The sequence below is a fragment of the Protopterus annectens genome, chromosome 13.part0 (genome assembly GCF_019279795.1).
Source record: "Protopterus annectens isolate FY-2018-M chromosome 13.part0, PAN1.0, whole genome shotgun sequence".
Classification (NCBI taxonomy): Eukaryota; Metazoa; Chordata; order Ceratodontiformes; family Protopteridae; genus Protopterus; species Protopterus annectens.
The window spans coordinates 1,377,129-1,389,145 of NC_056747.1; the positions used below are offsets into that span (position 1 = coordinate 1,377,129).

Sequence of the window (12,017 nt, forward strand, 5' to 3'; positions counted from 1 at the left end):
TTGACACGGTTATTAATAGAACGTGCTGGAGGGACAGATTCATCACCCAGAGACTCCCTATGCTGTGGAACAAAATCCCGGTACATGTGAGGCAGAGCACCTCTCTGGTCTTGTTCAAGAGGAATCTTGACCAATGGATGGGAGATTGCAGATATACCCCAGGGATTACTTCAGCGTCACTGCTTGACAGAGGCACAGCAAAATGATAGGCATAGTTTTTATTCAAACTAAAGGGGTGGCGAAAGCCACATAACTATGGGCTAGGCTTATAAATGCCCTTGGGCAGATAGCCTAGTATGAACCTATGAACCTATGAACCTATGAAGATCTCCCATATTATTCCAATACATAAATAACAGATCCATATCTGAGAGCACAGTACCTATCTTGAAGATCTCCCACATTATTCCAATACATAAATAACAGATCCATATCTGAGAGCACAGTGCCTGTTATCTGGAAGATCTCCCACATTATTCAAATACATAAATAACAGATCCATATCTGAGAGCACAGTGCCTGTTATCTGGAAGATCTCCCACATTATTCCAATACATAAATAACAGATCCATATCTGAGAGCACAGTGCCTGTTATCTGGAAGATCTCCCACGTTACTCCCAATACATAAATAACAGATCCATATCTGAGAGCACGGTGCCTATTATCTGGAAGATCTCCCACATTATTCCAATACACAAATAACAGATCCATATCTGAGAGCACAGTGCCTGTTATCTGGAAGATCTCCCACGTTACTCCCATACATAAATAACAGATCCGTATCTGAGAGCACAGTACCTGTTATCTGGCAGATCTCCCACGTTACTCCCAATACATAAATAACAGATCCATATCTGAGAGCACAGTACCTGTTATCTGGAAGATCTCCCACATTATTCCAATACATAAATAACAGATCCATATCTGAGAGCACAGTGCCTGTTATCTGGAAGATCTCTCACATTATTCCAATACATAAATAACAGATCCATATCTGAGAGCACAGTACCTGTTATCTGGAAGATCTCCCACATTATTCCAATACATAAATAACAGATCCATATCTGAGAGCACAGTACCTGTTATCTGGAAGATCTTCCACATTATTCCAATACACAAATAACAGATCCATATCTGAGAGCACAGTGCCTGTTATCTGGAAGATCTCCCACATTATTCCCATACATAAATAACAGATCCATATCTGAGAGCACAGTGCCTGTTATCTGGAAGATCTCCCACATTATTCCCATACATAAATAACAGATCCGTATCTGAGAGCACAGTACCTGTTATCTGGAAGATCTCCCACATTATTCCAATAGATAAATAACAGATCCATATCTGAGAGCACAGTACCTGTTATCTGGAAGATCTCCCACGTTACTCCCATACATAAATAACAGATCCGTATCTGAGAGCACAGTGCCTGTTATCTGGAAGATCTCCCACGTTACTCCCAATACATAAATAACAGATCCATATCTGAGAGCAGAGTGTCTGTTATCTGGAAGATCTCCCACATTATTCCAATACATAAATAACAGATTCATATCTGAGAGCACAGTGCCTGTTATCTGGAAGATCTCCCACGTTACTCCCAATACATAAATAACAGATCCATATCTGAGAGCACAGTACCTGTTATCTGGAAGATCTCCCACATTATTCCAATTCATAAATAACAGATCCATATCTGAGATCACAGTGCCTGTTATCTGGAAGATCTCCCACATTATTCCAATACATAAATAACAGATCCATATCTGAGAGCACAGTGCCTGTTATCTGGAAGATCTCCCACGTTACTCCCATACATAAATAACAGATCCATATCTGAGAGCACAGTGCCTGTTATCTGGCAGATCTCCCACGTTACTCCCATACATAAATAACAGATCCATATCTGAGAGCACAGTACCTGTTATCTGGAAGATCTCCTACATTATTCCAATACACAAATAACAGATCCATATCTGAGAGCAAAGTACCTGTTATCTGGAAGATCTCCCACATTATTCCAATACATAAATAACAGATCCATATCTGAGAGCACAGTACCTGTTATCTGGAAGATCTCCCACATTACTCCCATACATAAATAACAGATCCATATCTGAGAGCACAGTGCCTGTTATCTGGAAGATCTCCCACATTATTCCAATACATAAATAACAGATCCATATCTGAGAGCACAGTGCCTGTTATCTGGAAGATCTCCCACGTTACTCCCATACATAAATAACAGATCCATATCTGAGAGCACAGTGCCTGTTATCTGGAACATCTCCCACATTATTCCAATACATAAATAACAGATCCATATCTGAGAGCACAGTGCGTGTTATCTGGAAGATCTCCCACATTATTCCAATACATAAATAACAGATCCATATCTGAGAGCACAGTGCCTGTTATCTGGAAGATCTCCCACATTATTCCCATACATAAATAACAGATCCATATCTGAGAGCACAGTGCCTGTTATCTGGAAGATCTCCCACGTTATTCCCATACATAAATAACAGATCCATATCTGAGAGCACAGTACCTGTTATCTGGAAGATCTCCCACGTTACTCCCATACATAAATAACAGATCCATATCTGAGAGCACAGTGCGTGTTATCTGGCAGATCTCCCACGTTACTCCCATACATAAATAACAGATCCATATCTGAGAGCACAGTGCCTGTTATCTGGAAGATCTCCCACATTATTCCAATACATAAATAACAGATCCATATCTGAGAGCACAGTGCCTGTTATCTGGAAGATCTCCCACATTATTCCAATACATAAATAACAGATCCATATCTGAGAGCACAGTATCTGTTATCTGGAAGATCTCCCACGTTACTCCCATACATAAATAACAGATCCATATCTGAGAGCACAGTGCCTGTTATCTGGAAGATCTCCCACATTATTCCAATACACAAATAACAGATCCATATCTGAGAGCACAGTGCCTGTTATCTGGAAGGTCTCCCACATTATTCCAACACATAAATAACAGATCCATATCTGAGAGCACAGTATCTGTTATCTGGAAGATCTCCCACGTTACTCCCATACATAAATAACAGATCCATATCTGAGAGCACAGTGCCTGTTATCTGGCAGATCTCCCACATTATTCAAATACATAAATAACAGATCCATATCTGAGAGCACAGTGCCTGTTATCTGGAAGATCTCCCACATTATTCCAATACATAAATAACAGATCCATATCTGAGAGCACAGTGCCTGTTATCTGGAAGATCTCCCACATTATTCCAATATATAAATAACAGATCCATATCTGAGAGCACAGTGCCTGTTATCTGGAAGATCTCCCACGTTACTCCCATACATAAATAACAGATCCATATCTGAGAGCACAGTGCCTGTTATCTGGAAGATCTCCCACATTATTCCAATATATAAATAACAGATCCATATCTGAGAGCACAGTGCGTGTTATCTGGAAGATCTCCCACGTTACTCCCATACATAAATAACAGATCCATATCTGAGAGCACAGTGCCTTTTATCTGGAAGATCTCCCACATTATTCCAATACATAAATAACAGATCCATATCTGAGAGCACAGTGCCTGTTATCTGGAAGATCTCCCACATTATTCCAATACATAAATAACAGATCCATATCTGAGAGCACAGTGCGTGTTATCTGGAAGATCTCCCACGTTACTCCCATACATAAATAACAGATCCATATCTGAGAGCACAGTGCCTGTTATCTGGAAGATCTCCCACATTATTCCCATACATAAATAACAGATCCATATCTGAGAGCACAGTGCCTGTTATCTGGAAGATCTCCCACGTTACTCCCATACATAAATAACAGATCCATATCTGAGAGCACAGTGCCTGTTATCTGGAAGATCTCCCACGTTACTCCCATACATAAATAACAGATCCATATCTGAGAGCACAGTGCCTGTTATCTGGCAGATCTCCCACGTTACTCCCAATACAAAAATAACAGATCCATATCTGAGAGCACAGTGCCTGTTATCTGGAAGATCTCCCACATTATTCCAATACATAAATAACAGATCCATATCTGAGAGCACAGTGCCTGTTATCTGGAAGATCTCCCACATTATTCCAATACATAAGTAACAGATCCATATCTGAGAGCACAGTGCCTGTTATCTGGAAGATCTCCCACATTATTCCAATACATAAATAACAGATCCATATCTGAGAGCACAGTGCCTGTTATCTGGAAGATCTCCCACATTATTCCAATACATAAATAACAGATCCATATCTGAGAGCACAGTGCCTGTTATCTGGAAGATCTCCCACATTATTCCAATACATAAATAACAGATCCATATCTGAGAGCACAGTACCTGTTATCTGGAAGATCTCCCACGTTACTCCCATACATAAATAACAGATCCATATCTGAGAGCACAGTACCTGTTATCTGGAAGATCTCCCACATTATTCCAATACATAAATAACAGATCCATATCTGAGAGCACAGTGCCTGTTATCTGGAAGCTCTCCCACATTATTCCAATACATAAATAACAGATCCATATCTGAGATCACAGTGCCTGTTATCTGGAAGCTCTCCCACATTATTCCAATACATAAATAACAGATCCATATCTGAGAGCACAGTACCTATCTTGAAGATCTCCCACATTATTCCAATACATAAATAACAGATCCATATCTGAGAGCACAGTACCTGTTATCTGCAAGATCTCCCACATTATTCCCATACATAAATAACAGATCCATATCTGAGAGCACAGTGCGTGTTATCTGGAAGATCTCCCACATTATTCCCATACATAAATAACAGATCCATATCTGAGAGCACAGTGCGTGTTATCTGGAAGATCTCCCACATTATTCCCATACATAAATAACAGATCCATATCTGAGAGCACAGTACCTGTTATCTGGAAGATCTCCCACATTATTCCAATACATAAATAACAGATCCATATCTGAGATCACAGTGCCTGTTATCTGGAAGCTCTCCCACATTATTCCAATACATAAATAACAGATCCATATCTGAGAGCACAGTACCTATCTTGAAGATCTCCCACATTATTCCAATACATAAATAACAGATCCATATCTGAGAGCACAGTACCTGTTATCTGCAAGATCTCCCACATTATTCCCATACATAAATAACAGATCCATATCTGAGAGCACAGTGCGTGTTATCTGGAAGATCTCCCACATTATTCCCATACATAAATAACAGATCCGTATCTGAGAGCACAGTACCTGTTATCTGGAAGATCTCCCACATTATTCCCATACATAAAGGAGGCAATTCCACTGAACTTACGAACTATCGTCCGATCGCCATTCTATCACCATTATCTAAAATCCTAGAGAGAGTCGTTCATACTCAACTCGTGGATTACCTTCACTCCCACAAACTAACGTCTTACACGCAACATGGTTTTCATCCCTATCACAGTACCACCACAGCCCTACTCACCTTTACTAACACAGTAAATGACTTTAGAAATCATGCACAATTCATATCTGCCATATTTTTAGACTTGTCTAAAGCCTTTGATATGGTAAATCATAACAAACTGATTGAAGACCTATCCTCTCTAAATATTTCTAGTTACTTTATGAATTGGTTTCAAAGCTATCTATCTGGACGTCAGCAGGCCGTGCTTTGGCAACACCACCTCTCTACTCTATTACCAGTTACCTCAGGGGTCCCTCAAGCCTCCATTCTTGGACCTGTATTCTTCTCCCTCCACCAATCAGCTTCAAACCTCCACTCCTCATGCCTCTGTTGTACAATATGTAGATGATTCTGTGCAGCTTCCTCCCTAGAAGACCTCCACACCATAGCACAAGATTCATTCCTATCTGTAGAAACATGGCTTACCAACTCATATCTCATTCTAAACCCCAAGAAAACAAAACTACTTCTATTTTACCTATCTAGAACTCCCTCCTCTCATTTAACTTTCAACTTGGAGTCCAAAAATAAAACCATTATTGTCCCAGTAATACATACAAAACTGTTAGGCATCGAAATTGACAATAATCTGAAATTTGACGTCCATATTGCTCAAACTATTAAAAAAGTTCACAAGAAAATAGGTCTTCTATACAGAAACAAGCAATTCCTATCTAATTCCACAAAAGCTACTATCACCCGAACACACCTCCTGTCAACTCTCTTATATGCCTCCCCAATATAACCAACGTCCATAAAACTGACCTTACCAAACTTGAACCTTGCTACAATAAAATTGTCAAATTTGTTACTAATGCCTCACACAGGTCACATCACTGCACAAACAAACAACTGAAAAGGTTTGAATTTCTTCAGTTGCTACATTATAACCAAATTATTCTTGCCCACAAGATCCTACACCAGCCAGATAAAATCCCTGCTCTCAACAATATAATACAACCATATACCACAGCTCTAGTAACAAAGTGTTGTTAAAAACCACCAAAGCTAACAACTCAGACGGTAACTCTCTCTTCTCCAATGTTATTGCTAAATTGTGGAACAAACTTCCATGCAATACTTCCTCTGACTGCTCTTTGGCATAGTTTAAAAGGCTCCTAAAATCTCACTTTATGGAAAAGTGTCTCTGTTCTTGTTATCATCCTGGAAAATTCTTAACTCTTCACATTTAACTACATCTGTCATATTTGTTGCTACTCTACTATACACCTCATTCTCTTCCCTCCTTGTATTGTTACTTGCCTTCTTCTTTACCAAGTGTAAGTGTTGTTCTTTTGTCATTGTTTCCACTAGATGCTGTATTGCACAATGTTGTCCTATTGTTAAATTGCTATGCTAATTGAGATACTGTTGTATTATGTATCTTGTTTACATGTTTATGCTGTTTGCTGGAGCTTGTCTCCCCGGGCCTCCACTGAAAAGGGACTTGTGTCCAGTCGGACTTTCCCCGGTAAACAAATGTAAAATAAATAAATAAATAAACAGACACTGTGTATGTAGATGGGGTTAACGGGTTAACAGAGATAGAAGCTGTCTGTACATGGTCTATTACCCGTCATCTCTCATAGTATCCCCCAAGGGTGGACATATCTGAGGTGATTATGGATAGTGGACACAACACAGTAAGACACCATCATTTTATGTTTCTTGCAAGGTTTGGACAATTTCATAGGGAAATACAAGGGATCATCATCATGTGACTTATATACTGAAGGTTCACAGATGAACTTTCATGTGGAATTTTTCATTGAACCTATGAAGATAGAAGCTGTCATCAGACTCAGAGTCAAGAAAAATATATTGGCTGTGGGATGTGATTCTGTCAACAGTAAATGGAACACTTGTGGAATGGTTTGGATCCTGTCCAAGATCAAAAATGTTTGATTTGATAAATACTGGTTTGTACAAAACAATCTATAGGAGTCAAAATCTGAGCTAGCCAAAGTGGAGAGTTTGAAAACCTTAGTTAAAGAATGGAATGACTGAATCAGAGTCTATTTTTGCCAAACAATATTATCTTTGGAGGTGACTGTTAGGACCCAAACAGAGGAACATTTGGGTGCTCTGCAGTCTGAGATGAACTGCTACCATGGCTAGGTACAGTGTGAACCCTTTGAGGTCTGAGGCAAGTCTGACAGTAATTGTCTAAAACTGGTAATCAATGGCTGCTATATCAAAATAAGAAATTTCTTGGTCACATGTCTATATTTGTGCGCAAGTAAATGTCTTGAAGAGCTAAAGAACACATCAAGTCTCCTCCTGACAATAATGGAAGAGCGAGTGAAGATTAACCAAGTGAAAGACTCTGAATATAAAGTAATTTAAATTGCTAAAGTTTACAAGAGGACTCAAAGACCTAGTTGTCTTTGGTACCAGAAAGAATCTGGACTTACATCAGAGTCTTTTCAGGCCTAATGAGCTGCCTTGAGGTCTCTCCGTAGAATTCTTTTTGTGCTTCCTTTCTTGCCTGATGTTTCTCATACGGTATGATATCTGACAGACGTGGGTAAAGGCGAGAGGGGAAGTTATGAGAGTCAACTAGAATTATGAAGTAAACATCTATATGGACTACATCCAAAGGGAGGCAGACAGGATTTCAGTCGGGACTGCTGTGTTACGTGAGGCTGCTCACAGCTGCCCTGAAAGTACCAAGGAGTCCAACAGCAGGTTGAACAATCCGACTTCATCCAGACGGTGAGGGGGTGCTGGAATACAGTCACCTCTTGGTGCAAAGACTGTGAATTACAGAATACTCATATGTACTACTGAGTCCTCTGTGTACGTGCACCCATGGGTCCTGTGTGTACCCATGCGTACCACTGAGTCCTCTGTGTTCCCAGGGGTATGACTGAGTCCTCAGTGTACCCATGTGTACTACTGAGTCCTTTGTGTGCCCATATGTACTACTCAGTCCTATGTGCACCTAAGTGTACCACTGAGTCCTCTGTGTACCCAAGTGTACCACTGAATCCTCTGTGTACCCATGGGCAACACTGAGTCTTTATGTACTCATGTCTACTACTGAGTCATCTGTGTACCCATGTGTGCTACTGAGTCATTTGTGTACCCATGTGTACTACTGAGTCCTATGTGCACCTAAGTGTACCACTGGGCCCTCTATGACCCAAGTGTACCACTGAGTCCTCTGTGTACCCATGTATACCACTGAGTCCTCTGTGTACCCATGTATTCTACTGAATCCTTTGTGACCCATTTGTACCACTGAGCCCTCTGTGTACCCAAGTGTACCACTAAGTCCTCTGTGTACCCAAGTGTACTGCTGAGTCCTCTGTATACTCAAGCATACCCCTGAGTCCTCTGTGTACCCAAGTGTATCACTGAGTCCTCTGTGTACCCAAGTGTACCACTGAGTCATCTGTGTACCCATGTGTAACACTGAGTCCTCTGTGTATCCATGTGTACTACTGAGTCCTCTGTGTACTCATGGGCAACACTGAGTCCTCTATGTACCCATGTCTACTACTGAGTCCTCTGTGCACCCAAGTGTACCATTGAGTCCTCTGTGTACCCAAATATACCACTGAGTCCTCTGTGTATCCATGTGTTCATAGGTTCATAGGTTCATAGGATGGTACCAGGCTAGTGGCCCTAGGGCATATACAAGCCTAGCCATAACAATTCCCTGGCTATTTCTTCCCATAGTATTTACTTCCCTGGACCCCTGTCTAGCAGGGTGACTGACGTGATCCCCGGGGTGAATTTCCTATCTCCCATCCAATTGTCAAGGTTCCTTTTGAAGAGGGCCAAAGAGGCACTTTGCTTGACATGTATGGGCAGTCTATTCCAGTGTCTGGGGCATCTCTGGGTCAGGAACTTATCCTTCCAGCATGTTTTGTTCATTGTGATGACAAGGTTTAGATCCCTGAAGCATGATTGGGATTTCTTTAAGTGTAGCATGTCCAACAGCTCTGGGTTTGACATGGCCTTGTATGTTAAGCAGAGATTGCCTCTGAGTAGATGATATGTGACAGAGTATAGCTGAAGTTTTTTTAGACGGTCAGCATAGCGCATTTGCTTTAGGTCTGTGATTCTTTTAGTGAGGTATTTCTGTGGCCTTTCCAGTTGTTGCAGATGCCTTTAGAGGTACATACCAAATGGGGCATTGTATTCTATAATGGGTCTAATGAGGGATGAGTACAGTGGGACAATGACCTCCTTTTTCTGGATGAAAACCCGTTAGTGATGAGGTGTGCCACATAGAAAGATTTCATAATTGTTGTGGCGATGTGGTTATCGAAGGTGAGACCACTGTCCACCTGTGTCCCTAAGTCTCTTATCACACTTTTGGTGTTTAGTGTACTGCCACCTATGTGGTAATTCACAGATTCATGTTTTTTCCCAGAGGGGGTAAATATACATTTCTTGGCATTGAGCTTGATCCCATGGAACCAAACATCTGTTTCTGTAAGGCCCTTTTGCATAATATTCTAATGGTTAAGGTGTTTGCCTTACAAACACAAGGTGCAAGGTTTGAGTCTCACAAGGGATAATTGGCTAGGTTTAAAATGGCTCACAAGGGCAGTTAGTTTAGTACTAATCTATGAACCTATGAACCTATTTGGGGATTCAATAATGGCTCCCAGTTTGCAATCATTTGCCCATGTGTACTGTTAAATTCTCTGTGCTCTAGAAATGTAGTGTTGTAAAGGATGGAAACTTACACCCTCAACCATAATGGTTGACCCTTTTTCCTTCATCCCTTTCAGATGATCATCAGCATTAGGGCCAAACAACATAGGTCTGTCACAAAACTAATTAAAAAGGCTGCTTTGCTGTCCTCAGCAAAGGTCATCAGCCATAGCCAGGGGTGCTGGCCAACAGCAAAGCCACATTCCACTATAGTAGCAGTCACTCCCACTTAACACAGCTGGTGAGGATGCTCATTGCGATGGAAGTGGACACCTGTGGCTTTACAGCACTTTCACCGAGCTGCTGCATACCTACACCTCACCTGGGAGGCCTCAGTGAAAACACAGTTCAGGGACTTCAGTAGTGATGTTGAAAATTCAAGTCAGTCTGTGGCCTTGGACAGCCTGACAGGAGGATCAGTAACTGGACTTTTTAACTCAAGGCTCCAGCACTAACACTGATGTCTATCTTTGGGATTTATGCCCACAGTGTGCATTCCTTGGGCAGTCTGAATAAAATGATTTGCCTTCATCAGGACTGAAATCACAGTGTCCTGGATTTTTCAAGCTACACATGGCATACTGAAGGAAATTCACAAAAGGAAGGACTGCACAGAATATCTGCTCCATGAAATTATAGTTTTTTGCAATCTAGTTTGGAGATAACACATTGGCTGTGTAGCACAGACACCTGTCTCCCACATTAGACCTATAATCTCACCAAGACTGGGATCATCAGGACATGAAGTGCAGCTCCTTTCTCCTTTACACCCTCCATTTTAGAGTCAGAATTTGGCTCTGTGCACTTACACTTTTAAGTATATTTCTGAGCCTTTTAGGTTTAGATGACTCTGCGGGAACAAACTGCTGTTAAGGTGTGAAATACCAGGCCGTTGCACTATGCAGGTGAAAGAAGGTGTTAGGAGGGATGATTCTGGTTCCTCAGAATACAAAGAGAATACCATGGGCTCCACAAGGAGGGACAACAGTGGTCTGAACTGGCTCCATTTACAAATTCAAAATTCTCTACGAATAAGGATGACTGTGCAACGATAAACGAGGAAGAGTAACTGCCTTAACAGTACGGAACAGGGAGGTTCAACACCACCAACATCCAGAACATCAACATAAAAATACAGACTGTGAACATGAGGTCTAATTAGTCTGCCTGCCTGTGTTCAAACCTTGCATTTTCCTTTGCCATAGACTTCATCTAATCTGCATTTAAAAGCCTCAGTACTGTCACTGTTCTGGAAGCGTTTTCCATGTGGTCACAACTCTAGCTCAAAAAAAAAATGCAGGTACACTGATTTCATCTAGTATGTCTCTGAAGTCTTACTTTAATATGTATATCCATTAATCTAAGCCCTAAACATTCAAATAAAAATGTTATATATATATATATATATATATATATATATATATATATATATATATATTTGTTTTTTGTTTTTTTTTTTAATCCTTCATCGCAGAAGGTTTTTGCTGAGGGCCCCATATGTGGGAGCCATGTCAAGCCTGGGATTGTACGATGCAACATTTGGTCACTAATGGACTTAATGAATCTATGCACGTACCCAACAATTCTAGAACCTCCAACAGTTCTATTGACCTAGTTCTTTAAATCTGTGTCATGTCTGGTAAATGTCAAATTCTATCTTCTCCTAAATCTTTAAGAAAAAAAGCCTATGACATTGCTAATTATCCAATGAGTAAAGCCCATCTAGTATGCAATTCCAAAAACTCATATATTTAGCTTTGCATGGAGTTAAAAGGATATTGTTGTCACAGAAGCATCTAGTTATATTCTATAATAGTGTTTACGAAACAATAAGAATTGCATGACGGCTGGAAACTCTTTTCCAGT

General features: G+C 40.6%; 1 protein-coding gene across 1 annotated transcript in view; it reads right to left on the bottom strand.

Annotated features, from left to right (window-relative positions):
* Positions 1-12,017, bottom strand: part of LOC122788423 (rho GTPase-activating protein SYDE1-like) — an 809,025-nt gene that overhangs the window by 622,923 nt on the left and 174,085 nt on the right. The window lies entirely within an intron of this gene.